Raw genomic sequence first — 13,981 nt, 5'->3', positions numbered from 1 at the left:
GGTAGTGCCTAAAGCAGGCAAAACTCTACACTTGTGTAGTGACTACAAAGTTACTATCAACCATGCAGTTGACAATGAGCAGTACCCGTTACCTACATCGCAAGATTTGTATGCAGCACTCTCTGGGTCAAAGGTTTTCTTCAAGTTTGACCTGTCGCATGCTTACGCTCAGCTGAATGTTGACAAAGAGAGTCAACAGTATCTCACCATCAACACACACAAGGGACTGTATTCGTACACCAAGCTGCAAAGAATTCCAAATTGCTTATGCAATCAAGACGATGTGCTGATCGGAACAAGTGGTGGGAAGAAAATCTAGAAGTATTAAATATAGTGCTTCAAAGGTTGAATGCCCACATTGTCAAATTGAAAAGGAGCAGATGTGCTTTTGTGCAGCCCAAGTTTGTGTACCTTGGTCTGAAAGTTGATGCAAATACTTGCAACCAGTGAAGGAAAAGGTTGATGCTGTCATCAATGCTCCAAAGCCACAAAACATGTCCGAGTTAAGATCTTTCCTTGGGAAACTTGAGAAAGTATATTGGCTCAGAAAATCAAGATGTAGAATCAGTCTGGGTGGAGTTAAGAAGCACCAAGGGGCAGAAAACATTGGTAGGAGTTGTCTTTAGGCTTCCAAACAGTAGTGGTAATGTAGGGAATGGCATCAAACAGGAAATTAGAGATGCATGTAACAAGGGTACTAAAGTAATCATGGGTGACTTTAATCTACATATAGACTGGCCAAACCAAATTAGCAATAATACAGTGGAGGATGAATTCCTGGAGTGTGTACGAGATGGTTTTTTAGACCAGTACATTGAGGAGCCAACTAGGGAACAGGCTATCCTAGATTGGGTATTGTGCAATGAGAAGGGGTTAATTAATAATCTTGTTGTGCGGGGTCCTTTAGGGAAGAGTGACCATAACATGATAGAATTCTTCATTAAGATGGAAAGTGAAGAAGTCCAATCCAAAACTAGGGTCGTACTCTAAACAAAGGAAACTACGATGGTATGAGGAGTGAGTTGGCTATGATAGATTGGGGAGCTTCATTAAAAGGCATGATGGTGGATAGGCAATGGCTAGCATTTAAGGAATGAATGCATGAATTGCAACAGTTATACATTCCTTTCTGGTGCAAAAACACAAAATGAAAAGCGGCCCAACAATGGCTAACAAAATAAATTAAGGATAGTATTAGATCCAAAGAGTCATATAAAGTTGCCAGAAAAAGTAGCAAGCCTGAGGATTGGGAGCAGTTTAGAATTCAGCAAAAAAGGACCAAGAGATTGGTTAAGAAGGGAAAAATAGAGTATGAGAGTAAACTTGCAAGGAACATAAAAGTGGATTGTAGAAGCTTCGACAAGTATGTAAAAAGAAAAAGATTAGTGAAGACAAATGTAGGTCCCTTACAGTCAGAAACGGGAGAATTTATAATGGGGAACAAGGAAATGGTTAGCAATTAAACAAATACTTTGGTTCTGTCTTCACAGAAGAGGACACAAATAACTTCCCAGAAATGCTAGGGAACCAAGGGTCTAGTGAGAAGGAGGAATTAAAGGAAATTAGTATTAGTAAAAAAATACAGTAGTGCTAGAGAAATTAATGGGACTGAAAGCTGATAAATCCCCAGGGCCTGATAATCTGCATCATAGAGTACTAAAACATAGAAACATAGAAGATAGGAGCAGGAGTAGGCCATTCGGCCCCTCGAGTTAATGCTGATCATCCAAATTCAGCACCCGGTCCCTGCTTTCTCCCCATACCTCTTGATCCCTTTAGCCTTAAGAAATATATCCAACTCCTTCTTGAATATATTTAATGAATTGGCCTCTACTGCCTTCTGTGGTAGAGAACTCCACAGGTTTACCACTCTCTGGGTGAAGAAATTCCTTCTCATTTCTGTCCTAAATGGCCTACCCCTTATCCTTAGACTGTGACCCCTGGCTCTGGACTCCCCGACCATCGGGAACATCCTTCCTACATCTAGTCTATCCAATCCTGTCAGAATTTTATAAGTTTCAATGAGATCCCCTCTCATTCTTCTAAACTCCAGCGAGTACAAGCCCAATCGACCCAATCTCTCCTCATACGTCATTCCTGCCATCCCAGGTATCAGGCTGGTGAATCTTTGCTGAACTCCTTCCACGGCAAGAACATCCTTCCTCAGATAAGGCGACCAAAACTGCACACAATACTCAAGGTGTGGTCTCACCAAGGCCCGGTACAACTGCAGCAAGACATCCTTGTTACTGTACTCAAACCCTCTCGCTACGAAGGCCAACATACCATTTGCCTTCTTAACCGCCTGCTGAACCTGCATGCTTACCTTCAGCGACTGGTGCTCAAGGACACCCAGGTCTCATTGCACTTCCCCTTCTCCCAATCTATTGCCATTCAGATAATAATCTGCCTTCCTGTTTTTGCCAACAAAGTGGATAACCCCACATTTATCCACATTATATTACATCTGCCATGCTTCTGCCAAATCACCCAACCTGTCCAAATCATCCTGGAGTATCTCGGCATCCTCCTCACAGCACACACGCCCACCCAGCTTTGTGTTGTCTGCAAATTTGGAGATATTACATCTAGTTCTCTTGTCTAGATCATTAATATATATTGTGAATAGCTGGGGACGAAGGACCGATCCCTGCGGTACCCCACTAGTCATTGCCTGCCACTCGGAAAAAGACCCATTTATTCCAACTCTTTGCTTTCTGTCTACCAACCAGTTCTCTATCGAAGTCAATACCTCGCCCCCAATCCCATGTGCCTTAACTTTACACGCTAATCTCTTATGCAGGACCTTATCGAAAGCCTTCTGAAAGTCCAAATACACCACATTCACTGGTTCTCCCTTATCTATTTTACCAGTTACATCCTCAAAAAATTCCAGTAGATTAGTCAAGCACGATTTACCTTTTGTAAATCCATGTTGACTCTGTCCGATCCTGTCACTGTTTTCCAAGTGCTCTGCTATTACATCTTTTATAATGGACTCTAGCATTTTCCCCACTACCGATGTCAGGTTTACCGGTCTGTAATTCTCTGTTTTCTCTCCACCACCTTTTTTGAATAGTGGGGTAACATTAGCTACCCTCCAATCCATGGGTACTGTTCCAGATTCCATCGAATGTTGGAAGATGATCAGCAATGCATCTACTATTTCTAGGGCCACTTCCTTAAGTACCCTAGGATGCAGATTATCAGGCCCTGGGGATTTATCGGCCTTCAATCCCATCAATTTCCCTAACACCATTTCCCTACAAATACTGATTTCTTTCAGTTCCTCCCTTTCATCAGACCCTATGTTCCCCGACATCTCTGGGAGGTTATTTGTGTCCTCCTTTGTGAAGACAGAACCAATGTATTTATTTAATTGGTCAGCCATTTCTTTGTTCCCCATTATAAATTCCCCTGATTCTGACTACAAGGGACCTACGCTTGACTTCACCAATCTTTTTCTCTTCACATATCTATAAAAGCTTTTACAGTCAGTTTTTATGTTCCCTGCAAGCTTACACTCATATTCAATTTTCCCCTTCTTAATTAATCCCTTTGTCCTCCTTTGTTGAATCCTAAACTGCTCCCAATCCTCAGGTTTACTGCTTTTTCTGGCCAATTTATATGTCCTCTCCTTGGATCTTATGCTATCCCTAATTTCCCTTGTTAGCCACAGTTGAGTCACCTTTTTTGTTTTATTTTTATGCCAAACTGGGATGAACAAATTCTGTAGTTCATCCATGCAGTCTTTGAATGTTTGCCATTGCCTATCCACCATCAACCCTTTGAGTGAAATTCCCCAATCAATCCTACCCAACTCGCACCTCAGACCATCGTAGTTTCCTTTATTTAAATTCAGGACCCTAGTCTCTGAGTCAACTACTTCATTCTCCAACTTAATGAAGAATTCGATCATATTATGATCACTGTAGGGAGTTTCTCTTGCTCGTTCTGGTCTCCTGCCAGGCTTTGTGCAATAATTACCCTTGAGTGGTTCGACCCACTCTCCCCTACGGTTCTAGACCTTGGACTTAGATGCAGAGAACTGTAGTGCAGAGAAAGGACTCAATAGACCAGGTTGAATAGCACGAAATGGATGCTTTTATTTTTAAACAGTTTGAAGCATTACAAAATACATGTCATAGGCACAGATTAAAGTAACTACAATCATGCACAAATTTATGAACTTGACTCTATGGAAATGGGGAACACACGGCACGTCGTAAAAGGGGAAACACATTACGATTTAACCTTACTCCCTCCCCTAATACCTAAACTAAGTTTCGACTTGAGGAACTCGGGATCATGCTCACCACTATCAGAATCGCAAAAAGGGGGTTCGCAGTCTTTTTGGCACAGCTTTCCGTCGTCACGTGGATCTGGAAACTTCTGGCACAGTTGGGTTTTTTTTCTCTCTCTCTCAAGGCGGTGGGGCAGCAGACATAGCCTCGATGAGCGCTCGTCAAGGTTGAAATCTGCTAAATATTCTGTTGTGGATTTGGGTCCATGGAGGAGTCCCTGCCAACAATGGAATGTTGAGGCATGGAATCGTCGGTCCTCCTGAGGGTGTCTTCTCCTTCAGCCTGGGTCATCGATGAGCTCCCGACAAAGTACCCGGGCCACCCTCGTCGTCTTCCCGTTGTGGCCGAGCCTTGTCTGGCCGAACACCGACCGTGTCCCGAAATCGAAGTGCTGCCTTGCACTGAAAAGTCCGTCCCGAAGCGTCCTCGAAAAGAAGAAACGTCTTGGTCGAATTCCGAAGAAGTGAAGTGAAACGTGAACGTGATCCTGCACCTGTGTAACCGTACCTGAACCCCTTGATGGACTTTACAATCCATAGTTATACCCTTTTGGGATAGTCTTATCTCCCGCCAAATCATAGTCCTGTCTTTGTAATAATTTTGGCGGGCAGAAATCTCTGCAGGGGCGCTTTGTCTTGTAACGGGGGCCGGTGATACCTTAACTGCCCTTCCTGGGCCGATAATGTCTTTTACTTTGTCACCGTAACTCGGTTCGCATATTGATCGGTCTGGAGATTTCCCTTGATGGCTGTTAAACCCATTTAATGTACAAAGGAAAAACCGTTTAAGTGTTCATGCATTGTCCGCCCATATCTTGATGGGCCCCATCCTGTTTGCCTGAAACTGTCTTGTACTTAGAATCCAATTGAATATGTATGCCCATTTCCCTGAGTTTCGGTTTCCCGATACTGGCTTTCGCGGGCTTACTGTTCTCAATCCACAAGCCTGTCTGGCTTGCAGTAACAGAAATCAAATGGTCCAAGAAACTGATCACGAGGTCCGGCAGCCATTTTGTGTGCCCTTTTATCAAAGGTTTTGTCTGTACAAGCTTCTTTTTGGTCAATAAAGCTGTGTTATTAATCCTGTTGTCTCGTGTGATTATATAATGAAAATTTTTGAATCTTACAGTCCCCCTGTGATACTGATAGCTTGCTTACAGTATCAATAATCCTTGGTGAACAAATTTTTCCCGATTCCCCACATCCAAACATTCCTGGCACTTAACTATCTATGACCCTCACGACACATGCAGTTCCCATTTCCGAAAAAAACAAAAATTACCTTGTGCACATTTGGACAATCATAGGCAGTACTTCTTAAACTATAACACATTCATCTGTCAGATGTGCAGGGGTTGATACCCTCTTGCACCACCTGCATACACCTTTTATTAATCCAAAAACTTAACAACGACTAATAACATAACAATATTCATACACTTAAAAGAAAACGCGCAAATGGCCAAAATCTAAAAATGGAGGGACGCCTAACTTTCAATACTAGCAACTTAAAGTGGGGTGTCTTCTTCCCCCATTCGCACATAGCGTTCTCTCCATTCTCCTGTGTTCTCGTGCCTCTGGAGGCGTTTGCCTCTCTTGCAATGCATGAACAGCAAAAATATCACAATTAAAACCTGACACACTACTAGGATGTGGGATGCTATTCTAATCCAGGCCGGGATCTCTATGTTAGTGAACAAGTCCCACCATGGTGGGATGACTATGTCCAATATGTCTTTTCCTATCTCTAAAGTCTTCTGCTCCAGTGTGTAAAAATGTTTCTGTGAAACTATAACGGCTTTTAAAATCTTGGTGAGGTGTTCGGGAAGAGGGGGAATAACATAACCAAAATTGCGCGACGAATCGTTACAAGTCCGTGAAATTCTCTTTTACAGTGAGGTGAACGGTGGAGGGTGCAGGAATGGGGACAATTCGTTGTTGTGCCACTTGAACCTCAGCCCTGGGTTTGAAACAGAAACTGCTATCACTGATCGAACACCACTCGTGCTGTCCGTGGCGGTAGTGAGGCGCTGCAGTGGTGACGTAGTATGTCCCACCCCCGATATATGCTACCTGCGGGGGCACATGGTCCTCTGCCATTGCCTCCATGGTGCAATTTATCGGCTTCGCGCTAGCGGTTCTGAACCCGCACTGTGGTTTCAAAAAGGCATTCAAGTGCTGGGGACACAGGATGATGTGTGCTCCCCGGCTCCGACACCCCGAGAGGTCGGTGCCTGTCATCGTACGCTCCCATCTGATGACGTAAGGCGGGACCACTGCGTAACGAATGTGCGCGCCCCCCTGAATGACTCCAACGTTCTCCACCCTGTATACCGGGGCGGGCTTTGCTGCGGGACCCAACACCGGCATTCTTACCACTATTCCCATGATAGTATGATTCGAACATCCGCAGTCCACTGGGACTGGGTACGCTTCTGCAGCTAGTCTGAGCTGGCACGGGCTTAATGCATTCTCAAAAGGGCGGAGCGCTTGCAAGTGCTTGTTGCTGATCCAGGACGGGACCAAACCCTGTTTTAAATCCTCAAGATTACTGCGGCCCTCGCCCAGTAACCACGCCCGTATAGCACACAGGCCTCGTTTTGCGCAGCTTGATCGGACGCATTCCGATCCTCCTTAATGAGCGCATTTACCGTTCTCGCGTGTTTCTCCAGCTCAGCTATTATTTCCTTAAAGTGTAGTGTCATGGCCTGGTCTTCATGTAACTCAGAACCCACTACCTTATTTTCGTCTGTCAGTATGTTCCTTAACTGGGCTTTTAAACCGTTGATCTGTGTCTGCAGCTCTACGTTATCTAGAGCGTTGACGACAGATGTCCCGGTATTAAAAGCAGTGAATATGTCATTTACTGTACCCCTTCTTTGCCTCCCGACTCGATCCAAAACTTCCGGTGGTGTGGTGTATAATTTGTCTTTGTCGATGTCGGCAAAGTCAAACTCGTAAAACTGTCTAAACATTCGGGTTAACAGGACCTGGTATAATTGTTCCGTTTCTTTGGGACACCACTCCGGCAATCGTACCTCAGTGAGGTTTAAAATCACTGAGGCTACCGCGTAGTGTACCCCTTGGTACAGCACCTGACCGGTGGGTACCAATACTAAACTGTTCCCGGGTCCCTTGGTGGTGGTGGGGCACCCTTCTCTCTGGGCTAGTGCTACCGGAAGCGTGGGCAGGGGCTTGCGTGGGCGGGTGATGAGTTCAGTGGCGTTTACCGGAATAGGGGAGTATGGGGCTCCGCACGCTCGAGTGCTGACATCCCATCTCATCCCTTTTCCTTCATCCTGCCACTGCCTCTGGAAGAAGATGGATACGCCCTTGGGGCAAACGCGTTTTGAACCCCACATACAGACATATATTCCTTCATCTGGTTCCCACCATTTGTCCCAACACACACGTAATTGTCCGTTAGTCCCCATAATAGTCCGATGGGTATTGTTACCCAGTCGCTCCCACTCGACCGTAGAGTTCTTCATGTCCTTTCCCCGCTTTCGTAGCCACCACCATCGTCTTAGTGGCACGTTCCCATTACACACCAAACAGATCCTCTTTCCCACGGTAACACTGACTCTGGGTGCAAGGATCCTCACCCGAGGGCACGTTAACGAAGTCTCTTGGTAGGCAAAACCGAAATTGCTGGAGTATTCCGTAGAATTCGTCCCCAGCCAACCTGGCCATCTCCCCTGGTGGAAGTAGGTGGCGGTTTCCTCAACCTCTCGCTCCCCTGTCCCATCCGTCGTGATGGGGGCCGTGTCCCCGGAACACCCGAAGATGATGACGTCCTTGGTGCGGCCTCGGTAGGCCCACCCGCACCCGATCGCCACGAACACGATGAGAATCTTTTTCATCATATCCCAGGTTTCTGTAACCAATAAAATGATGTAACCAGGCTCCCAATAGGTGCTGGCCTAATTAAGTGGACGCGCGGGTTCCTAGACCCCGCTTCCAAACAAGCACACATACCGGGCAGACTTCAAAATTGTACTCTTAACACTTCTTAACACCGTAAACTTAATATTCCTTAAACTATCATCATAATTACCTAACTTAACTTATGTACAGCGCCGCCCTCTGCCGGGCGGCCTACTGAATTCCTGTGAGGGCTGCAGCGTGCCGCACCCTATGGTGGGGCTGCATTGACCTTCGGCTTTGATCCCCCGCAGCCTGTCGCTGTTGAACGGGAACCATGCCTTTCTGGGGCTGCTCTAGACCGAGGTTGGGAAGGATGGGGAGAATCTGGCCAAAACTTTCTGGGCTGGGGCGCTCGAGTCGACCTATGAGGGGCTGCTTTGGGTGAGACTCCCGGGGCTGATGGACTGGGGGTTGGGACTGTCACCGTCACAGCCTGTGGTTCCACCACAGCTGCCGGCTCCAGCTCCCCTCCCTCAGGCTCCGCCCCCCCGGGGCCGGGATTTGTGGCTTCCGACTCCACCTCACCTGTCCCTACAGGTAGTGAGTCTCCGCCCCCATTCCCTACCTCCCCCAAGTTGAGTCGAGGGCAGGATCGTCGCCCTCTGACTCTTCCTCCTCAGTGATTGGTTCTAAGGCGAGGTCGAGCTGTTCGGGCTCTTCCTCGTCCGAATCCCAAATTAGAGAGGAGACCTCCCACTCCGATGGGGTGGCCCCTCCCTTCACGCAGGCTACTGTTCCAGCCTGTGTGGTCTGTGACTCTGTTACAGGCTGAGGATTTTTGTTCTCAGACCTGGTCCCTGTTGTTGGCCCTTGTGCACCCGATTTAAACAGTTTACACTGGTTAATGTGAAACCATTTAGTACGTCAGGGCACCTTCACTGCATAAACCATGGGGCTGGCCTTGTCTACAATGCTGTAAGGCCCCATGTACAATGGTTCAAAACTCCCTACCCTGGCATAGTTTCGGACCATGATCTGGTCTCCGACTACCCACTCTTGTTGCTTACGAGGTTCCAGTAACAGTCGGTTTCCCTGATGCTGTCTTCCCATGTTCCCAGCCGCCTGCCCATAAATCTGTTTCAGGCGCTCCAAAAGGGTTTGGACGAATTTGTCTCGCTTCACCTCTCGGAGCTGGCCCTCAGTGAGCACCGGGGCTAGTACATGGGTGGGTGTTCGCATGATCCCTCCAGTCATTAATTTGTGCGGGGAATACCCCGTACTTTTGGACTGGCTGGCCCGGATCCCCATGAGGACTAAAGGCAGGACCTCCGCCCATTTCTGGGGCGAGCCCATTGTCTCTTTCCTCAGCTTTTCCTTGAGGGTCCGATTCATGCGTTCAACAATCCCGGATGACTGGGGATTGTATGCTACGTGCCACTTCCCCTCAATGCCCAAGAGCATGAGGGCGTTCTGCATTACTTGACCGGTGAACTGACTCCCTTGGTCGGACTCTACAAAACGGGGGAGTCCCCACCGTGAGAACACTTCCCGAATCAAGATCTTAGCAGTGCCCAGTGCCGTAGCTGTTCTGCACAGGAAAGCTTCTACCCATTTGGTGAACACATCTACCAGGACAAGGCAGTACTTATATCCTCCCTGGGCGGCGGGCAGGGGCCCTATGTAGTCGACCTGAATCGACTGCCATGGTCCCTCTACCCTCCTGATGTGCCCCATCAGCACCTTCCTTTTGTGGGGGTCTGGGTTGTTTGCAGCGCACACAAGACAGCTTGTGCAGAACTCACGGACATCGTCCCGAAGTCCCGGCCACCATCCCGCCTGCTCTACCCGTTGCCAGGTAACCTCAGGCCCGGGGTGTCCCGCCCCTGGACCCTCGTGGGCCAGTTGCAGGAATTCCCTCCGGTGCTGCTGCGGCACAACCCACTGCTCCTCTCGGAACAGCATGCCTTCTTTGACTGAGAGGGCTGCCGTACTGTACGGACCCTCTACCTGTTTGCCTTCTGTGATGGCTTTTAGGACTGTTTTTAGGGCGGTCTTTAGGTCTGGGTTCCCTGGAGTTCCCTCCCCTTCTCGGATTGCTGCCACGGGTCCGGGTCCATAGGGGTCCCAGAGAATGTCGTTGCAGGCACCCTCCCTGGCTAGCGCATCCGCCTGCTGGTAGCCCTGACTGCGGGGTTCTGTGGTGGAATGAGCCTTCACCTTATGGATGAACACCTCCCCTTCCTCCCCCACAGCTGCCAGGATCTTTTCCAGCAAGGGCTTAACTGTTAAAGGCCGTCCGTCCGCGGAGGTATATCCGCGGCGGGACCAGATGGCGAGGTATTCCGTACACGAATTGCACGTGAACATGCTGTCCGAGCAAATAGTGTATGGGGTCGGGAAGATTTCGGGGTGGGTGACCACATACGCCACCGCGGACAGTTCAGCTTGCTGTGCGCTCATCGTGCTGGGGAGTTTAATTGCCAAGGCAATGTTTGCCGCAGGGTCATAAACTCCACACCCTGTGAGTCGTTCGCCAGCAGATACCGTGCTGGAACCGTCTACATAGACCCCGCGGCCTGTGGGGTGTATCCCGCCCGTAAACCTATGTTAACCTCCCATACACCTTCGACGGAACACCGATGGGCTGTTCCGGGGTATACCATGTTGACTGCGAGCTTCGGCTCGCAGAGACCTTCAACTTTGAGATCCATCTGGGAAAGGAGGAGGGTCCAGCGTGCAATCCGGGCGCTGCTTACAGTCCCATCCTTAATCCTTCCATCTTTGTGGGGGTGTGATGGGTGAGGAGGGTGATGGGAAGAGGTTCCTGTGAAGATCACTGATCTGTTCACAGCCCAATGCGTGGCCAGGAGATGCCGTTCGCAATTGGAGAAACTCCTCTCTACCTCCGTGAGCACCCTGGAGGAATAAACTACCGGTCTTAGCTTGCCGTGCCGCTCCTGGAGCAGCATGGCGCTCAGGCTGTCCCCACTAGCGGCTACCTCCAGGAAGAACTCCTCTCCCCCATCTATGGCCCCTAGGGCTGGCGCGGTCTGCAGATCTCTTTTCAACTTCTCAAATGCTGCCTGGTACCCCTCATCCCAAGACCACTCGATTCCCTTGTGTCAGAGTCGGAGTAGCGGGGCTGCTGTGGCAGCATAGTCCTCGATGAAATCTCTGCAGTACCCGGTCAATCCCAAAAAGAACCTTACACCCGTTACTGTGTTGGGGATCGGCAGATCTTGTACTGACTCCCTTCTGGCCTTATCTATGGCTCTTTCTCCACCGCGGATGGCCAGACCCAGGAATTTGACTTCCTGCTGGCCGATCTGTGCTTTCTTTGGGTTTACTTTGAAACCCTTCCTTTCTAACAGCTCCAATAATTCGGCTAATAGTGGGCCGTGCTCCTCCCTTGTGTCCGTGAACAGGAGTAAGTCGTCCACATACTGTACTATCTGGTTGGGCTGGCTAAATTCTTTTAAACTCCCCGCCATGCATTGATGGAAAATGCTGGGGCTGTTGTGAAAACCCTGTGGCAAGCAGTTCCAAGTGTACTGTTGCCCTTTGAAAGTAAAGGCAAACTTGTACTGATCCTCCCGCCGCAGCGGAATGGACCAAAAACCGTTCGAGATATCCAGCACCGTGAACGTGGTCGCCGATGCTGGAATACTCCCTATTAGGTCGGCAACTGCTGCTACCGTGGGCGCGCAGGCTGGGATGTTACTATTGAGGACTCTGTAGTCCACCGTGGCTCTCCACGAATTGTCCGGCTTCTTTACCGGCCATAAGGGGGAGTTCACGTGAGTGGCTATTGGTCTCAATACGCCCTGCTGCACCAATGAAGATATTGCGGTCTCCATGTCGGGTTCTGCCTCCTTGGGGAAGTTATACTGCTTTTGGGGTCGGATCATGGGGTCCCCGTCTACGCTGACTTCAAACCCAGTGACTCTCCCACAGTCGTGCTTGTGGGTGGCAAACGCGGTCAGATTTCCCGACACACACGCCTGCAAGTCCGTTGGGACGTTCGCTACCATGAGCTCGAGATTGTAACCTCCTGACGGCTTCATGGTGCACAGGGCCCCCTTTTCTTCCCTCCCTGGGATTACAACTACCTTACCTAAACCGCTCTCGGCTCCCCAGAGGCAGTGATTTCTCAGGTCCACGAGGATCCCGTGTTCCACCAAGAAATCAGCCCCGAGGATGCCTTTTCCACCCCCTCACTCCACTTCAATAGGATACATGTCCATGTGGTGTGGAGTGCTCCCAAATGAATGGAGAGCGGGATGGAGTACGCGCCAGCCTGTTCTCTGCCTGTGAAACCCGCTACTGAGAATGGAGCCTGGGTGGACAGAGGTGAGGCAAAAGGTCTAGCTGTGTGGATCACGGTGCACGAAGCTCCCGTATCCAACAGGTAACTACCCTTTTCCCTTTCCACCACAGGTCTTCTCCAGGCGTCATAGCGGAGCGGACACAAGTAGACGGGCTGCGCAGGCGTCAGTCATTTAGGTGCTTCGGTTGGGGTCTCGGGAGCGATAGGGCTGTTGGCGACTGCTACCTTCCCCTGCGAGGTCATCAGAGACCGCATAGTCTCTAAAATTGACTCAATCGTAGCAGGATCCACAACCGCACCACCTCCTGTTGCTGGGGCAGGGGCTACGGTTGGGTTTTGGGCTGGTGCTGGGGCAACGGTCTGGGCTTGGGCTTGGGCTTGGGCTGCGGGGAATCTCCCTCTATTATCCTTCCATGGATTTCTACAGTCCTTGCGCCAATGACCCTCCTTCCCACACCAGTAACAACTGCTTTTGGCTTGGGGAGGGCGATTCCCCTCCTGATGCCATTCCTTTTTAGCAGAAGCTGCGGGCCTTGCCTCATGTACCTTTCCTTTTAAAGCAGGCGTTTTCCTACCCTTGTTGTTCCTGTAACTGATCATGAGCTGATCGAGCACTACGTCTTCCGTGGAGCGGGCGTTAGTGGGGTCAAACCATGCTTTGGCCTGCTCCCTCACTATTGGCAAGCAACCTGCTACCAGGCACCGGAGCCAATGAGCCCTTTGTTCATCATTTAGCGCGTCCCGGTCCGGTCCTCCCGGGCAGCAGTGCCGATACACGGGCCACAACCTTCCGACGAAAACCCGTGGGGGTTCTCCTTCTAGCTGCACTGTCTTTTCTAAACGGAGGAACGGAGTTCCGTCACCCTCTCCTATAATCTCCAGGATCTCGTCCCGTAACAACCCATATTCCCTGTGCCCTCTCTTGCTCTCGTCAGGGAGACACTGGAGGAGCGAGCTGTCCAGGGAGAACAGCAGCATCTTAGACTGTTCAACCCCGTCGCAGTCATTAACGGCTGCGGTCTGTTCTACGTCCCTAAAATGGACGGAGGGATCTCCTGACTCGGAGAGTTTTGGGATGTGACTGATCATTTCCCTTAGCTGTCATGCGCTATGGGGTGTTATGATCTGATTCACGAGGGGTCCGTCATCACCATTTGCTGCGTCCGGACCGAGCCTCCAGTGTCGGGTGGGACACATCGGTGCCGGTCCTGACTCTGCTACCTGGGGTGGCTCTTCCTCAAGAATCTCTTCATCTACCGTCTCCGTTTCCTTTCCCGGAGTCCAAGACTCATCATAAGCAGGAGGCGCAGAGGGTTCGGGGGTTGGTTCCTGAACTATCTCTTGTGGAATCGGTCTTTTGGATTCCTTGGCTAGCAATAGCTGGCTCGCTGGTGGGTTTATGAGACACACCAACCCGTTTGCCTTGGCTAGGGCCGTTCTCAGGTCCTCTTGCTCCCGGCGGCAAGCGCTGTGGTCGGTGCTCT

This window comes from Somniosus microcephalus, chromosome 7, assembly GCF_052327205.1.
Source record: "Somniosus microcephalus isolate GS21.2 chromosome 7, FLI_Smic_1.0, whole genome shotgun sequence".
NCBI classification, from domain to species: Eukaryota; Metazoa; Chordata; class Chondrichthyes; order Squaliformes; family Somniosidae; genus Somniosus; species Somniosus microcephalus.
Note: the sequence above shows the minus strand (reverse complement) of the source record.